The sequence below is a fragment of the Lithobates pipiens genome, unplaced genomic scaffold (genome assembly GCF_037356315.1).
Source record: "Lithobates pipiens isolate NorthernLeopardFrog02 unplaced genomic scaffold, aLitPip1_a1.2 Scaffold_25, whole genome shotgun sequence".
Taxonomy (NCBI): Eukaryota; Metazoa; Chordata; class Amphibia; order Anura; family Ranidae; genus Lithobates; species Lithobates pipiens.
The window spans coordinates 219,190,312-219,205,630 of record NW_027507787.1 but is presented as its reverse complement, the minus strand read 5'-3'; positions in this window follow the sequence as shown (position 1 = coordinate 219,205,630).

Sequence of the window (15,319 nt, the reverse complement as noted above, 5' to 3'; positions counted from 1 at the left end):
GAGGAAGACAGCCACAGAAGAAGAGAGGCTTTGTTTTATAGCGGGTAACCGGTGGCAAGGAAGAAGGCAGCAGCGGGAGAAGATAGCACAAGACGACAGCTCAGGGAGAAGAGAGCATCAGGAGAGACAGCGGCAGGAGAAGAGCTATTTTTTTAATAAAGTACTGTACTTGTCAAAAACCGGCTTTTGTTTTTTTTTACACTTCACTGCTTTTTGAGGTGATACCCATTCACATGGGGGGGGGTGGGATCTGGGGGCCCCCTTCTTAAAGGGGGGCTTCCAGACTCTGATAAGCCCCCTACCTGCAGACCCCGACAACCACCGGCCAGGGTTGTTGGGAAGAGACACTTTATCCTATCAACATGAGGGCAAGGTGCTTTGGGGGGCATGCGGCCTGGTATGGTTCAGGAGGGGGGAGGGGCGCTCGCTGATCCAACCCCTTTACTGACCTGCCGGGCTGCATGCTTGGATTTTGGGGGGGACCCCACACCATTTAAAAAAAAAAAATGAATCCATTCTAGACCCCCAATTTTTTTTACATGCAATTGTCAGCTGGGAACATGGGGGCAAAGTGTTTTGGGTTGGGGGGGCGCACCCACCCCCTTCCATCCCCAGGGCATACAATCTGGTATGGTTCAGAAGGGGGGAGGGGCACTCGCTCGTCTCCTCCCTTTCCTGACCTGCCAGGCTGCATGCTTGGATAAGGGTCTGGTGGGGATTTTGGGGGCCCCACGCCATTTAAAAAATTTGTTTTAGGGACCACACGCCTTTTTTTTCATGCATTGTTTTAGCCGGTGTCTTGTGAAATAGGGTCCTCCATCAGATGCTGTCCCCTGCGTACTGCGCATGCGCAGTACACAGGAGCACAGATTCCGAAAATTGCCGAGGACGAACGGCGCCTGCGCCGTGAGTCCAGGTTCTATCCCCACTATCCAAGTGGACATAGAGTTAGAATAAAAAAGAGCCGAGCGCAGCGAGGCCGAGCCCGAAGCGTGGCGAGCTAAGCTCGCCCGCGAGGGGCCCTCTAAAATTCTAAACCCTATGTCCGCTTGGATAGTGGGGCTACCTCCTCCACTCACGGCGCAGGCGCCGTTCAGCTTCGGAGATTTTCCGAAGCTTCGTCTGCTCCGTATTGCGCATGCGCAGTACGGAACGGACACATATGGATGGCCGGACTCTATTAGGCAGAACACCGGCAATTTTTTTACATCCAGCTGTCAGCGGGCAAGTCCACTGACAGCTGATGACTCATCGGTTGTTAAGGATGCGGAAACCAGCTTCCCGGCCTGCTCCTAAGCAACCAGCTATATACAGTGATTGTAAAAAAAAACCACATATTGCAAAATGCAAATTGGGGCAACATCGAGGTAAAAACGCAGTACTTGCGTTTTGGATGCGGGTCCATTGAAGTCTATTACATGCAAAACGTTGCATTTTGCGGGAAAAAAGTCCCTGACTCTTTCCAAAAATGAAGAAGCAGAAAATGCATTCATGTTAATGTATTCCATAGGAACAATTGTTAAAAAAATTCAATGCATTTCTGCAAAAATGCAAAAAGCATCAAAAAACATATTAGTGTGAATCAAGCCTTAAACTCATTGGGGTTGATTTACTAAAGGCAAAAAGATTGTGCAGTTGCTCTACAGACTTCCATCATCCAATCATGTACAAGCAAAAATGCAGGGTTTTTTTTTTGAGGCCTGGTTCACACCTAGGCATTTTTTGTGCATTTTCAGTTTTGCAGAAACACACTACAGTCCATATAACATGGTTTCCTATGGATGTAGTTCACATCTGTGCATTTTATGGAAAGGGCCAGGGACTTTTTTTCTGTTTTTTTGTTCCATAGACTTCAATGGATCAAAAGCGTGTATTGAAAAACGCAAAATGCATCCGGAATATGCAAATTGTAACCTGTCTCCTCTGCTCCAGTTGGTGAAGCACAGACTGTCCTTGGTCAGCTTTTACTAGGCTTAGCAGCCAGGATTTTGACAGCTCTGAACTAGACATGTGCATGACAAAAAATTGTTTTGTTTCGTTTCCTTTCGATTCCTTAATCTAGTTATTTCGTTTCGTTAAATTCAGGTGATTCATTCAATTCACATTCAGAATTCGTATTCTGAATTTTTCGAATTTTCTTCTAATTTAACGTGTTTTTTTTTCGCTTCACAGCGTTTGAAGCGATAAATTGCATGACTGTGGTATACCAGATAGGATGCTTCCAGAACCCCAACCTTACCTTATACCGCATTAACTTGAGACCACACTGGTTGGAGTAAGAAAAGGCCGTAGCAGCCTACTTTATTATTTTAAACAAAATAAACAAATAAATTCCAATAAGAACAACTCTGTATGAAAATATGTACTCTCAAGAATATAAAATTATAACAATAACAAACAATATCCCAATATACCGTATATACTCGAGTATAGGCCGACCCGAATATAAGCCGAGGCCCCCAATTTACCCCCAAAAAAACTGGCAAACTTATTGACTCGTGTATAAGCCGAGGGTGAGACATGCCTGTCCATCCCTGTGTGTGTGTCCGTCCATCCCTGTGTGTCCGTCCATCCCTGTGTGTCCGTCCATCCCTGTGTGTCCGTCCATCCATCCCTGTGTGTCCGTCCATCCATCCCTGTGTGTGTGTGTGTCCATCCATCCATCCATCCCTGTGTGTGTGTGTCTCCATCCATCCATCCATCCATCCCTGTGTGTGTGTGTCTCCATCCATCCATCCATCCCTGTGTGTGTGTGTCTCCATCCATCCATCCATCCATCCCTGTGTGTGTCTCCATCCATGTGTGTGTGTGTGTGTGTGTGTGTGTGTGTGTGTGTGTGTGTGTGTGTGTGTCCAGCCTACCTTTGTCCCGAGCCTCCGTCCCGTGCCTTGCCTCCTTGCCTCCGTCCCGTGCCTTGCCGCCTTGCATCCGTCCCGTGTCGTGCCTTGCCTTGCCTTGCCTTGCCTTGCCCCCGTCCCGTCCCGTCCCGTGCCGTGCCGTCCCGTGCCCTCTTCGTCGGCGGCCATTGTAAAGTTCAAAAGCTGCGCCGCCGCCTTCGCCTGTGATAGGCGGAACACTGAATTTCCCAGCAGCCTGTGTTCCGCCTATCACAGACGTCGTATCATCCTCGTCCGTAGTACGAGGATGATACGATGTCCGTGATAGGCGGAACACAGGCTGCTGGGAAATTCAGTGTTCCGCCTATCACAGGCGAAGGCGGCGCCGGAGGCGCGGCTTTTGAATAGAATGGCCGCTGTCTGTCTGCTCGACACGCTGATCGAGCGGGCAGACAGCGATGACTCGAGTATAAGCCGAGGGGGGCACTTTCAGCCTCAAAAAAGAGGCTGAAAATCTCGGCTTATACTCGAGTATATACGGTAACTTCTAAATAGCAACCACTGCATGGCATTGGTCTGTGCAGGCAATTATCACCAAAACATCTGAACCCATGACCAACTTGACACTGCAGTCCCTCTCCAAGCGTAATAATGGGCCTCAAGCCGACAAGCAGGCTCAAAGACAAATGCTGTCCGCAGTGCCCCCATAACACTTTCCTTCTAACCTCAGTTATCCGGAAACCACCATCAGGATCCCATCCAGCGATAGTTCCTGAACCATTTTGCCATATCTCCTTCGCCTGCACAGACCAAAAACCCGCCACCGCATGGGGAAGTAAACCCACTTACTGCCACATGCCCCTCCACACCCGAAGCGCTCGCTCAATACCATCCTGGATCCCAAGAGTTCACAGGTCAATGCCCTCGTCATTCAAGTGAACTCCATCCTTTCTCAGGTATCTCCAAGTCTCAAACTCGAGTTCTAAGTGTCTAATGGCCAACCCCTCATTCCGGACCATGAAGTTACTAACCGCCCTATTCACCTTCCTCCTGGCTCTATTCACCCCCTCAACTGACCTGGCCATCCGCCACGTGGTGCGGGGCCACCATGTCCGAACAAACTATGACCATGTTTGGAAAATCCATGCTGAGACGCCACACGTCAAACTGAATATCACGCGTAAGGTCAATCATAGTCCTACTGCCCAAGTCATTACCTCCCGCATGGATCACTAGTACGTCTGGGGGCCTGTCTCTCTGCGCAAAACGATGAACCTCCCCCACCAATCTGCCCCATAACATTTCTGGAAAACCAAACCACTTGATACAGACCTCACTTTTAGTAAAACCTAAACGTCTGCCTCCCCTCCTAGCATCACCCCGACGTGCCCCCCAGCACACATAGGAATGGCCCATTATCCAGACCAATCCTTTTGTCGTACCTGAAACAGAAGAAAACAGGAAAAACAGCCATGATCACCACCGTACAGTAACAGCATAACATGAAACCAACACATTCCAACCAACCCCTTCCCCTGTCAACCTACCGCAAACCCCTAATCCAACTATGCAGCCCAGGATAACCGTCCCTTCTCACCTTTTTTTTTTGATAGACCAAAGCTACCCAAACTGAGCACCGATCACCATGAGGTGGCCCACTGCCCCACTTGCACCCAAACCAACCGCCTGTACCTCCCCAGATGGGATGCAAGCCCCAGTAGATCCATCCAAACCCATTCAAACCAGCCGACCACAGCACTACGAGTCCCGCCAGGGTACCACACAGCCCCTCCCCCTCAAACAGCATCCTGTTTCACAGGCGTATCAAAAGCCAAATCCCACAACCACATAGGGCAGGGAGTCCCAAACCTTTCCGCCCCCGGTACCAACTCCCGGAACCTCTCCCACTTGAACCTGGACAGCGCATCCGCCACCATGTTCTCCACGCCCGGAAGATGCACCGCATGAATGAACACATTCAACTGCAGGCACCGCAACACCAGGTGACGCAGCAACCGAATGACAGGGGGGACGAGGCCGTATGACGATTAATGACCTGCACAACCCCCATGTTATCCCCATGGAAACGCACCTTCAGGTCCCTGAATGAGGCGCCCCACAGTTCCACCTCCAGAACCACTGGAAACAACTCCAGCAGCACCAGATTCGACGTGTACCCTGCCGCCACCCATGATTGCGGCCAAGGACCCGCGCTCCATTGACCCTGAAAAAACGCCCCAAATCCAAAAGCCCCAGCCGCATCGGTGAACAATTCCAGGTCAAAGTTGCTGACCTGCCCTGACATCCACATCGCCCGCCCATTGAACGACTAAAGTCTACCAGACCTTCAAGTCTGCCTTATGCGATTTCACCAATTGCACAAAATACGTAGGGGACCTCATACCCGCCGTGCTGGCTGCCAACCTGCGGTTGAAAACCCGCCCCATCGGTAAAATCCGACAGGCAAAATTGAGTTTCCCCAGGACCGATTGCAATCTCCGCAGCTGAACCTTCCGAACCCCCAACAACTCTGTTATCTCCCGCCGCAAGTCCGCCAACTTGTCTTCAGGCAACCGGCACTCCATGGCCTCAGAATCCAAGACAATTCCCAGAACCACGATGACTGTGCGAGGTCCCTCAGTTTTGTCCGGTGCCAAAGGAATGCCAAATATGGCCGCAATATGCTGCAGCGTCGCCAGCAATATCGCACAAACCTTGGAAGCTGGCGGCCCAATGCACAGAAAATCGTCAAGATAGTGAATGATCCCTCACCACCCATTCAATGAACGAGCTAAATTGTTCAAACACCGCACAGGAAATTGAACAGCCCATCGGTAAGCACTGGTCTACATAGAAACCATCCTCCCAATGACACCCCAACAAACGGAAACTATCTGGATGCACCGGCAACAAACGAAAGGCCGATTCCACGTCCGCTTTGGCCAGTAACGCCCCTTTTCCATACCTGCGCACCCAATTCACCGCCGCGTCAAACGACGTGTATGACACGGAGCAAACTTCCTGATCGATCCCATCATTCACCGACCCACCCTTCGGAAAGGAAAGGTGGTGAATAAGCCTGAAGTTGAGGGGCTCCTTTTTGGGCACCACACCCAACGGAGAGACCACCAAGTCATCCAAAGGAGGCACAGGGAAAGGGCCACACATCCTACCCAACGCAACCTCCTTCCGCAGTTTTTCCGAAACCACTTCCGGATGTTGTAGGGCCGACTTCAAATTGGGTGCCAACGGGGGAATCACCGTCAACGCGCAAGGAATCCTAAATCCATCCGTGAATCCATCCTCTAGAAGCTTTGCTGCACCCGGATACCTACCGAGAAACGGCCGCATCCTTGCCACCATCACCGGAGTCCTCCCTCTTGTTGCTAACATCCCCCGGTCGGCCCTTCCCTTGCTTAAAGCATCTGGAGGCAGGATGAGCTCCGCCGCAGCCCGAACACTCGTGCTTGAACCGGCAACCACTGCCAAACTTACAGGTACCAGAGTTTTACTGCCAACACACCCCTTTTTTATTTCCGGCCGGTTGTCCTGGGGCCGAAGGTCCACCGCCCCCCCCCCTGAAAAAACTGCCCCGGGGGCCCTCGCCGTCGTCATCAAATGCATCCACAAGCTGATGTCCTTGTGGTCCCATCGCAGGTCCGGCCGCACCGCTCTCCGCTGTCTGAACTGTTCATCATAGCGCAACCACGCAGTTCCGCCGTACACCCGGTAAGCCTCCCCAATCGAATCCTGGTAACAAAACAACGCCGAACAATGTTCGGAGTGTTTTTCCCCTATGACACTGGCCATAATGGCAAACGCCTGTAACCAATTCGCAATTGTCCTAGGAATTAATCGATACCTCAGTTTTTCTTCATCCTCCTTCTTGGAATCGTCAGGCTTCACCCTATCCAAGTTGAACTTCTCCAGCGGTAACAACGAGAAGATCTCCACATACTCACCCTTCCACAGCTTTTCCCGGACCTCCTGCTTTAAATGAGCCCCTAATGGTGCCTCGTAACAAACGTAGACCTCACATCTTGCCGCGTCTGCCAGCCTAGTAATGTCCTGCCTCACACCTTTTTCACCAGACGCCGCCACCTGTTCGCCCACCGGAACCACACTCTTGTCACTCCCCACAGCGTCCACAACCGGCCCCCCAACCACAGGTCCCGGAACAGGCCGAGCTGCAGCAATGACTCCCCACAGTGCTCCCCTGCCGTCACCACCGCAGGCCCGGGAACCACCGCTCTCCCTCTTTTGATGGCTGCTCGCTGCTCCCTTCCCGGGGGGTGGCCTGCGCTAAGAAGGGGCTCCAAAGAACAGTCCCCTGCCGTCAAGTAAGCAGGCCTGGGGACATCAGCTCTCCCCCTCGTGACTCCTGCTTGCTGCTCCGTTCTGGGGGCGGGGCCAGCGCTCACTGAAGCTGCTTTCCTGGCCGTTCTGTGCTCCATCCCCATCCCTCTGAGCCTCCCCCGCGTGGCAGATCCGGGCTGTGTAGAGCCCTGTCCCGGGAGACCCAAGCTGCCTGTGGCCAATCTTGTCACCGGGGGTGCCGCCGATCGTCCCGCCAAGCCGCCGCCCCCGCCCGCTGTCCCCCGCCCTGTCTTTCGGGCGAAAACCACTCCGGCGGCCGGGATCGCTGAGGCCGTGTGCTCACCCTGTTCCCCCCAGCAGTCATAGGCTCCGGCCGTGTTACCAAACCCCCCAGGGAATCCAAAAGCCAGTCCTCACCCCGGACCACCACCTGCTCCCTCAGCTGCATCAGAAGCCTCTCCACAGTCTCCATGCTGGAACTTTTTCCTCCGTCTTCTGTTAACTCCCAGCATGGCCCAGGAGACTATATTGACTTTTATAGCCCCGCCCCCTCGGCACCCTAGTCCTTCCCTTAATTCTTTCATCTACTCTACTGTTAACCCCGTCATGTCCGCCCTGCACTTATCGCCTTTTGGCTGTCAGCTCCGGGCTCTCTGATCGGTCAAATCGAAAACTTTAGATATTTTTTTTTCAATTCCAATGTGGCAAGTGAACAAACAAAAAAAAATCTTTATGAAATGATTGCAATGAGGGTTATTTACTAAAGGAAAATCCACTTTGCACTGAAAGTGCACTTGAAAGTAAAGTCGCTGTAGATCCGCTGTAGATTCCTTGCATCCGAGGGGCAGATGCAAGGAAAATAAAAAAACAGCATTTTAGCTTGCACATGACTGGATGATAAAATCAGCAGAGCTTCCACACATTTGAGATCTATCCCTTATACCGCGTACACATGACCGGACTTTCCGGCAGACTAGGTTCGGTGGAATCAGTCCGTCGAACAATCCGATCGTTTTTCATTAAAAAAATACGACTGATCTAGAAATAGAACATGTTTCAAATCTGTTCGACAGACTCAATTCCTATTGGGGAAAACCGTTTCGTCTGTATGCTGGTCCGACGGACCAAATATGACGCAAGAGAAGCTATTGGCTACTGGTTATTGAACTTCCTTTTCTAGTCCCGTCTTACATCATCACGTTCAAAATGAACTTAGTCCATTTGTGTGTGGCCAAGTCCGTTCGTACGGAAAATTCGGCGGAACTCCGCTGAAATTCCGTCGGGAAGACCGTCGGACCTAGTCTGCTGGAAAGTCCGGTTGTGTGTACGCGGCATTAGATTGAGTGACTGCACTTTCAAGTGCACTTACAGTGCAAAGTGGATTTGCCTTTCGTAAATAACCCCCAATGACTCTTTAAATCACCTTTGGCTTAACTAAAACAGCATTATTTCAAAACGGTACTCTAATATAAACACACTCAGTCTTTGATTTCAGCAATATGTGTAAAGTTAGAATTGGACTGAAGTTCGATGTAAAATTCCATTCGAACTTCAGTCTGAATTTACGAAATAATTTTGTTTCGTTATTCAGAGCATTTGGTATAATTTGCTTATATTGTAATTTAGGTATTCGGAGATATCCGAATCTCCGAATTAGGAAAATTCGTCTGAATATTAATTCCTCGCAAAACTAACCGCACATGCCTACTCTGAACCCGGGAGAAGAAGGAGAACCTGAATGGAGGGCAGCACACTGTCAGTCCTGTAAAGTTAGTCCTCTATACTGTCAGTCCTGTCAGTCTTCTAGATCACTTTTACTAAAACTCCCTCAGCCTGCTGCTAAATTTAGAAACAATAGAAACCATTTTTTAACAATTTAATGCTGGGTGTACAGGACACACCCAAAGAGCTAAAGTAGTTAATGGCCCGTGGTTAAGGAGTTCCATGGAACGGTAAGAATGGTATATAAGGAGACACATTGTCACGTTAGATTTGGTTTCCATGACAGACATTTATCTTCAAAAGACATAAGTACAAAGAACACACTCTTTTTTTTGATGTCCTATTATTTCTGAATGTATGATGTTGCATAATGCTCCCTAGAAAGTAATTTAGGACTTTCTGAGTAAATGTTAATCTCTAAGTAACGTTAAAGCAAATCTAAAAGCTCCCGTGACAGTCTCAACAAGCCTCAAATCCAGTCACCATATGCACGAGTCTCAAGAATTCATAAAAAAAACTTCTTCAGCCACTGTCCCATCAAATGTAGCCTCACTTTGTCCTATCAAATGTAGCCTCACTGTGTCCCATCAGATGTTGCCTCACTGTGTCCCATCAAATGCAGCTTCACTGTGTCCCATCAAATGCAGCCTCACTGTGTCCCATCAAATGCAGCCTCACTGTGTCCCATCAAATGCAGCCTCACTGTGTCCCATCAAATGTAGCCTCACTGTGTCCCATCAAATGTAGCCTTACTGTCCCATCAAATGCAGCCTCACTGTGTCCCATCAAATGTAGCCTCACTGTCCCATCAAATTTAGCCTCACTGTGTCCCATCAAATGCAGCCTCACTGTGTCCCATCAAATGCAGCCTCACTGTGTCCCATCAAATGCAGCCTCACTGTGTCCCATCAAATGCAGCCTCACTGTGTCCGATCAAATGCAGTCTCACTGTGTCCCATCAAATGCAGCCTCACTGTCCCATCAAATGTAGCCTCACTGTGTCCCATCAAATGTAGCCTCACTGTGTCCCATCAAACCCCCCTCCCCCGTTCTCCACGGGAGGTCCGGACCGGCACTTACCTTGCTGTGTGTGGTGTCCTCTCCTCCTGCTGTGTCTCCTTCAGTGGACACTGACAGAGGCAGTGGAGGAATCCGCATCACCAACTGGACAGTCTTTCTCTATATAACTGGGACGCTCCACTGTGAACAGCTGCGGACTTCCACTATGGACATTATACATATGTCTACATGCCTAATTCCCATTGAGAAATTGTGAGTAGCCATTTGGCCACCTTTTACATATTCCCATTAAAGTTGTTCTTGATACTGCACTTAGATTGGCGCACCTTGTCTCCTTTTCCATTTGTCTCCTAGAGTAATTGCTTCTACTCCCAAGGGAGCTGCCGCTGGTGCTTATCATTATTATCATTTTTATCATCCCTTCAATTTTATCAATTGCATTGCTGGGACTCTTTGTATGTATGTATGTGTATGTGTATATATATATACACTACCAATATATATCATGTTTCTGTGTGTGTACGTATATATATATTTTTTTTTTTTAAATATCCATTGCTTAAGATACCATCTGTTTATTTAATTGTTTTGATTGATTGTTACTCTAAATGTCTGGTCGGTAATTGCGCCGTCTTCCTCTTTTCCTCAGAGGAAACCGCGCCCCATGCTTCCTCCGCTCGGGCGCAATGTGAGAGAGAAAACTGGAAGTGACATCTAACTCGGATGTCAATCAAACCACCCAGCTGTAGTAAAGTAATACATACTACGGGCGCCAGGCGGAAGCTGTTCGGCGCGATGGAATGTGCAGCAAAGAGGTACAAAAGCCTGCAAAACACCTCGTCTGCAATCTTGTGATTGCATAGATGTGGCACTTCTATAGTGCACTGTGTCCAGCACCCAAACACAGTGCACTTAAGGACCTTTTTTTCTAAGGGCCATTTAAAAAAATTTTTTTAATTTTTTAAATTTTTTTGTGACTGCCTAGAGGAGGGGGGGGGGGACGCCACCTGTGCCTCTGGCTACATGCGGTATTGCATGCAATAGAAGTCAATGAGGAACGAATTATCTTAGTTTCCATTGACTGATGGGGAAACTCGCTTTGATATGTGAGTGCTTTGGACTACAAGCATTCTCCTGGAATGGATTATGCTCGTAATCCAAGGTTCCACTGTATAGCATAAAGTGGAGTTCCACCCAAATGTGGAAGCTCCACTTATCTGTCTCCTCTGCCCCTCCGATGCCACATTTGCCACCTTTCGGGGGGGGGGGGGGGGAGCGAGTATCTTATTTTTTGACATGCACCTGTCCCCACTTCCATCGGACCTCAGCAAGTTTCGTCAGGAGTTCGACCCCCCTCCTCCTTCCCCACCACCATGCCATTCAGAATGTGCAGTAGGGAATCGGCTGCAAAGTCACTGCCTGTTTCCCTGTCACACTGAGGCAGTTTTCAAGCGTTTTAGCACTAAATAAAGCACCTGTAAAGTGCCTGAAAACTGCCTCTCATCATGCCTCCCCAGTGTGAAAGCCTGAGTGCTTTCACACTGGGGCATTGCGCTTGCAGGACGGGAAAAAAAGTTGTCATGATTATGCAGTGATCTTCCTCTGTTTGCTTACCTCCCCTCATGTGTTCTGACTAAGAGGCCAGCCACTTCCACCTGGTGGTTTTTATAACCTCTCCTCTAAGCATGACTCCACCTCAGGCCCTAACAGGGAATCCTATATTAACATGTGCACTGCAAGCCAGCAGGGCTGATCAACCTTTTGTGTGTTTGGCTTCCTGTTTCCTGCTTGCTGTGTGCGATATGTTTGTCTCTGTTACTGACCTTGGCGTGTTCTCAACGATTCCTGTCTGCCTGTGACCTTGACCTTTTGCATGTCCCTGACCATCCCTGTCTGCCTGTGACCCTGAACCTTTGGCGTGTACTCTGTTGTTCCTGTCTGCTAGTTGCCCTGACCCCTGCCTTATCCCCTTACTATTCTTGTTGTTCCAGCCTGCTGCTTCCTTCTCCTGTAGTCTACTGTGAGTGTGAGCTGTGAGACCCTAGGGGCCGCGACCTGGAGCCAGACTGCAGCAAAGTCCATCCTCACCACTGGAGGCTCTGGTGAACACCTGCTGGCTCTTAGACTCCGCGCCCTGGGGAATCTATGCTCTAGCTTCTACTGGGATCTGTGTTAGTGATCCAGTAGACCTGTGTCCTGAATCTCCCTGGGTACAATCCGCAGCAGTCAGTCCTAAGGTCCACTACCTAGCGGTGCACTTCCAACTCCTACGGAGTGCATCTGTCACCCGGTCTCAGGTGACCTGACAAAAGTTCTGCTAGCAGCATCTTTGGGGTGGTGTGGGAGTGCTGTATACAGTGCTCCTACACTGTCCCTGCCCATTGGAATGAATGGGCAGTGCTTTTGAAGCTCCTGTAAAGTGCTTCGGAAGCGCCACAACACGTGCGTTTTTAACCCTTTCTTCGGCCGCTAGCGAGGGCTAAAATTGCCCTGTTAGCAGCCAAAAAGTGCCGCTAAAAGGACGATAAAGCACCACTAAAACAAGCAGTGATTTATTGCTAACTGACTTGCTGTCCCAGTGTGAAAGGGGTCATACAGGCAATGGTGGTGGCAGCACTCGAGAGCCGAAACGTCAGCTGTGGTGCCGACATCGCTGGATTCCAGGACAGGTAAGTGTCCTAATATTATAATTTTTTTTCATAGGGGGAGGGGCTGGAACCCCAGTTTAATTCCTGGTCATGCATATTTTTGCATAGTTTCAATTGTCAAGCATGGACCAATGTAAGTATGCATATGTCATACTTGGCCAATCCCCATGGAAGCTGGAAGTCACTGGATTAAACACCGCTGCTACAGTTATCGCTGCCTACTCCCAGGTCCCGTACCAAGTGGCTGCCCTGCTGCTTAGTTAACACAGGAGGTTTGCTCAGTGCAGGCAAAATTTAGAGAACTTTGCTTTTTCTGAATGAATGCAAAGCATTCACTGATTGGACAAGGTGGAGAGGCGGGGTGGTGATGTCATAATATCCACCTTATCCACTCAGACAACACTTTGTATTCATTAAGAAAATGCTTTTCTCTGAATGGTGCCTATGCTGAGCAGTTGATCTTCTGTGTTCACTAAACAGAAGGACAGCCACGGGACCCCACGGGAAGTAGTCAGTGATTACTGTGGTAGCGATGCCAACTACAGTGATTTCCACGAAGATCGGCTAGATATGGCACATCAAAAAAAAACAAGGAAAAATTCCCAGCTCAACTTACCAACCAGCCTGCAAAAAAAACAGATCTGTTCACTTAAAAAAAAGGGGGTTTCGTTTTCACACATTTGTGAATGCATGCGTAAGCTGCAGAGGCCGCGACAAGGTACCCCAGTATTATCTGCGGTCCTAACTCTATGAATTTTTAAAGCCTCCATAGTAGAAGCACATGCAGTATATAGCGATGGATGGAATTGAGGGCAGGTTTGCCTGGAGGGAGCCCATTCATCCTTAAAGGCACAGGAGTGCACGGGACACCCAGCAAATTGCACAATGGCAGCAAAGGTGTCCAGAGCTCCCCCGCCCCCCCCCCCCACCACCACCAAATAATCAACAATACAAACAAAGGGCAACTAACCCAACCCAAAACTGGCCTTAAGAGCAAGGAGCACATGGAAGGGCGATGCATGTCACACAAAAACAAAGAAAAATACCCAGTTCAACTTACTAACCAGCCTGCAACAAACCAAATTGTCCTGTCTAACAGTTCACGTGTTCTGTCCAGTCCAGTGCGCCCCTGTGCCATTAACCACTTCAGCCCCAGAAGATTTTATCCCCTTCCTGACCCGAGCACTTTTTGCAATTCGGCACTGCGTTTCTTTAACTGACAATTGTGTGGTCACCAAAACAAAATTGACGTCCTTTTTTCCTCACAAATAGATTTTTTTATTTTTTTTTAAAGCGGCGTTTAAGAATGAATACATTTATACAATTTGATTCAACAAAACGTATTAAATTGGGTGGAACTCCACTTTAAGCAGCCGGACTGGAAAGCCAAAATCTGATTACAAGATCGCATTGTTGAGTCATCAAAAAAGCTATATTTTTTCACTGATTCCTCCAGGCAAACCTGCCCTCAATCGATCCATTACTATATATGTGCTCCTAGTATGGAGACCTTTTCTAAATTTATAGAGATAGAACTAAAAATAATGGGTCACCTTGTCGTGGCCTCTGCAGCTCACGCATGTATTTGCAAAGGTGTGCAAACGAAACCCATGGTTTTAACGTGATCTGTTAGACAGGACAATTCGGTTTGTTGTGGGATGGTTGGTAAGTTGAGCTGGGAATTTTTCTTTGTTTTTGTTTGATGTGCCATATCTAGCGGATCTTCATGGAAGCTTGAAATCACTGCAGTAGGCATCGCTATCACAGTAATCACTGTTTACTTTTCGTAGTGATTATGTGTACAAACGAAACCCCTTGTTTTAACGTGAACTGATAGACAAGACAATTCGGTATGTCTCAGGCTGGTTAGTAAGTTGAGCTGGGAATTCTTCTTTGTTTTTGGAAACAGGAATTACAAGAGGGATATCAATAAACACTAAGTGGTCATAGTGGATACCCCAACATAGCTAGAAATTGAAGAAAGTGCCAACGTCCGAGAATCACTGGGATGTAGAAGAATTATTAAGGGGCTTTGTGGACTTTATAGGCATTGGGAAGAAAACAGGTATTTAATTGAAAATGTTTTATTGTTACAAATAAGCAATACAAAAATTACATTAAAAACATACATAGGGGAATATGCTTCAATAGGGCCATACTCAGCATAGCAAATCGATAAACAATATTAAATGATACAAATACTTGACATATTAGCCATAATTGTGTTACGGACCAATACCAGCATTCCATCAATCCGGATGTACACTATGCTCTCTTCTTTGTTTTTGTTTCACATACGTCATCCATGTGCTGTAAAGGCCAGTTCTGGGTTGGGGCAGTTACCATTTGTTTGTAGATATGGCACATGTATACTTATGTTGGTCCATGCTGGGGTAATGAAACTATGCAAAAAGAAAAACAAGTGCAATTAGTTTTGTTCCAAATTATTTTTTTCAACAAATTTGTTAATTCAGAAATATCCAAATTAACGAAAACCCATTTAACAAACTTTTCAAAATATATTTGAAAATTCATAAATTAGAAAATTAGTAAATTAGAAAATTTGTAATTTGGAAATTTGGAAATTCGGAAATTCTAAAATCTGAAAACCTGAAAATTAGAAAATACGAAATAATAACTAACTAATTATAACCTAACTATTAAATTATAGGTATTGGGATTTACTTTCAAATTTGGCTGTTAGCGAATGTAACGAATACAAATTTTTAATCTGAAGTTACGAGTTATCCGAAATAACGATCTAAACGAATGGAA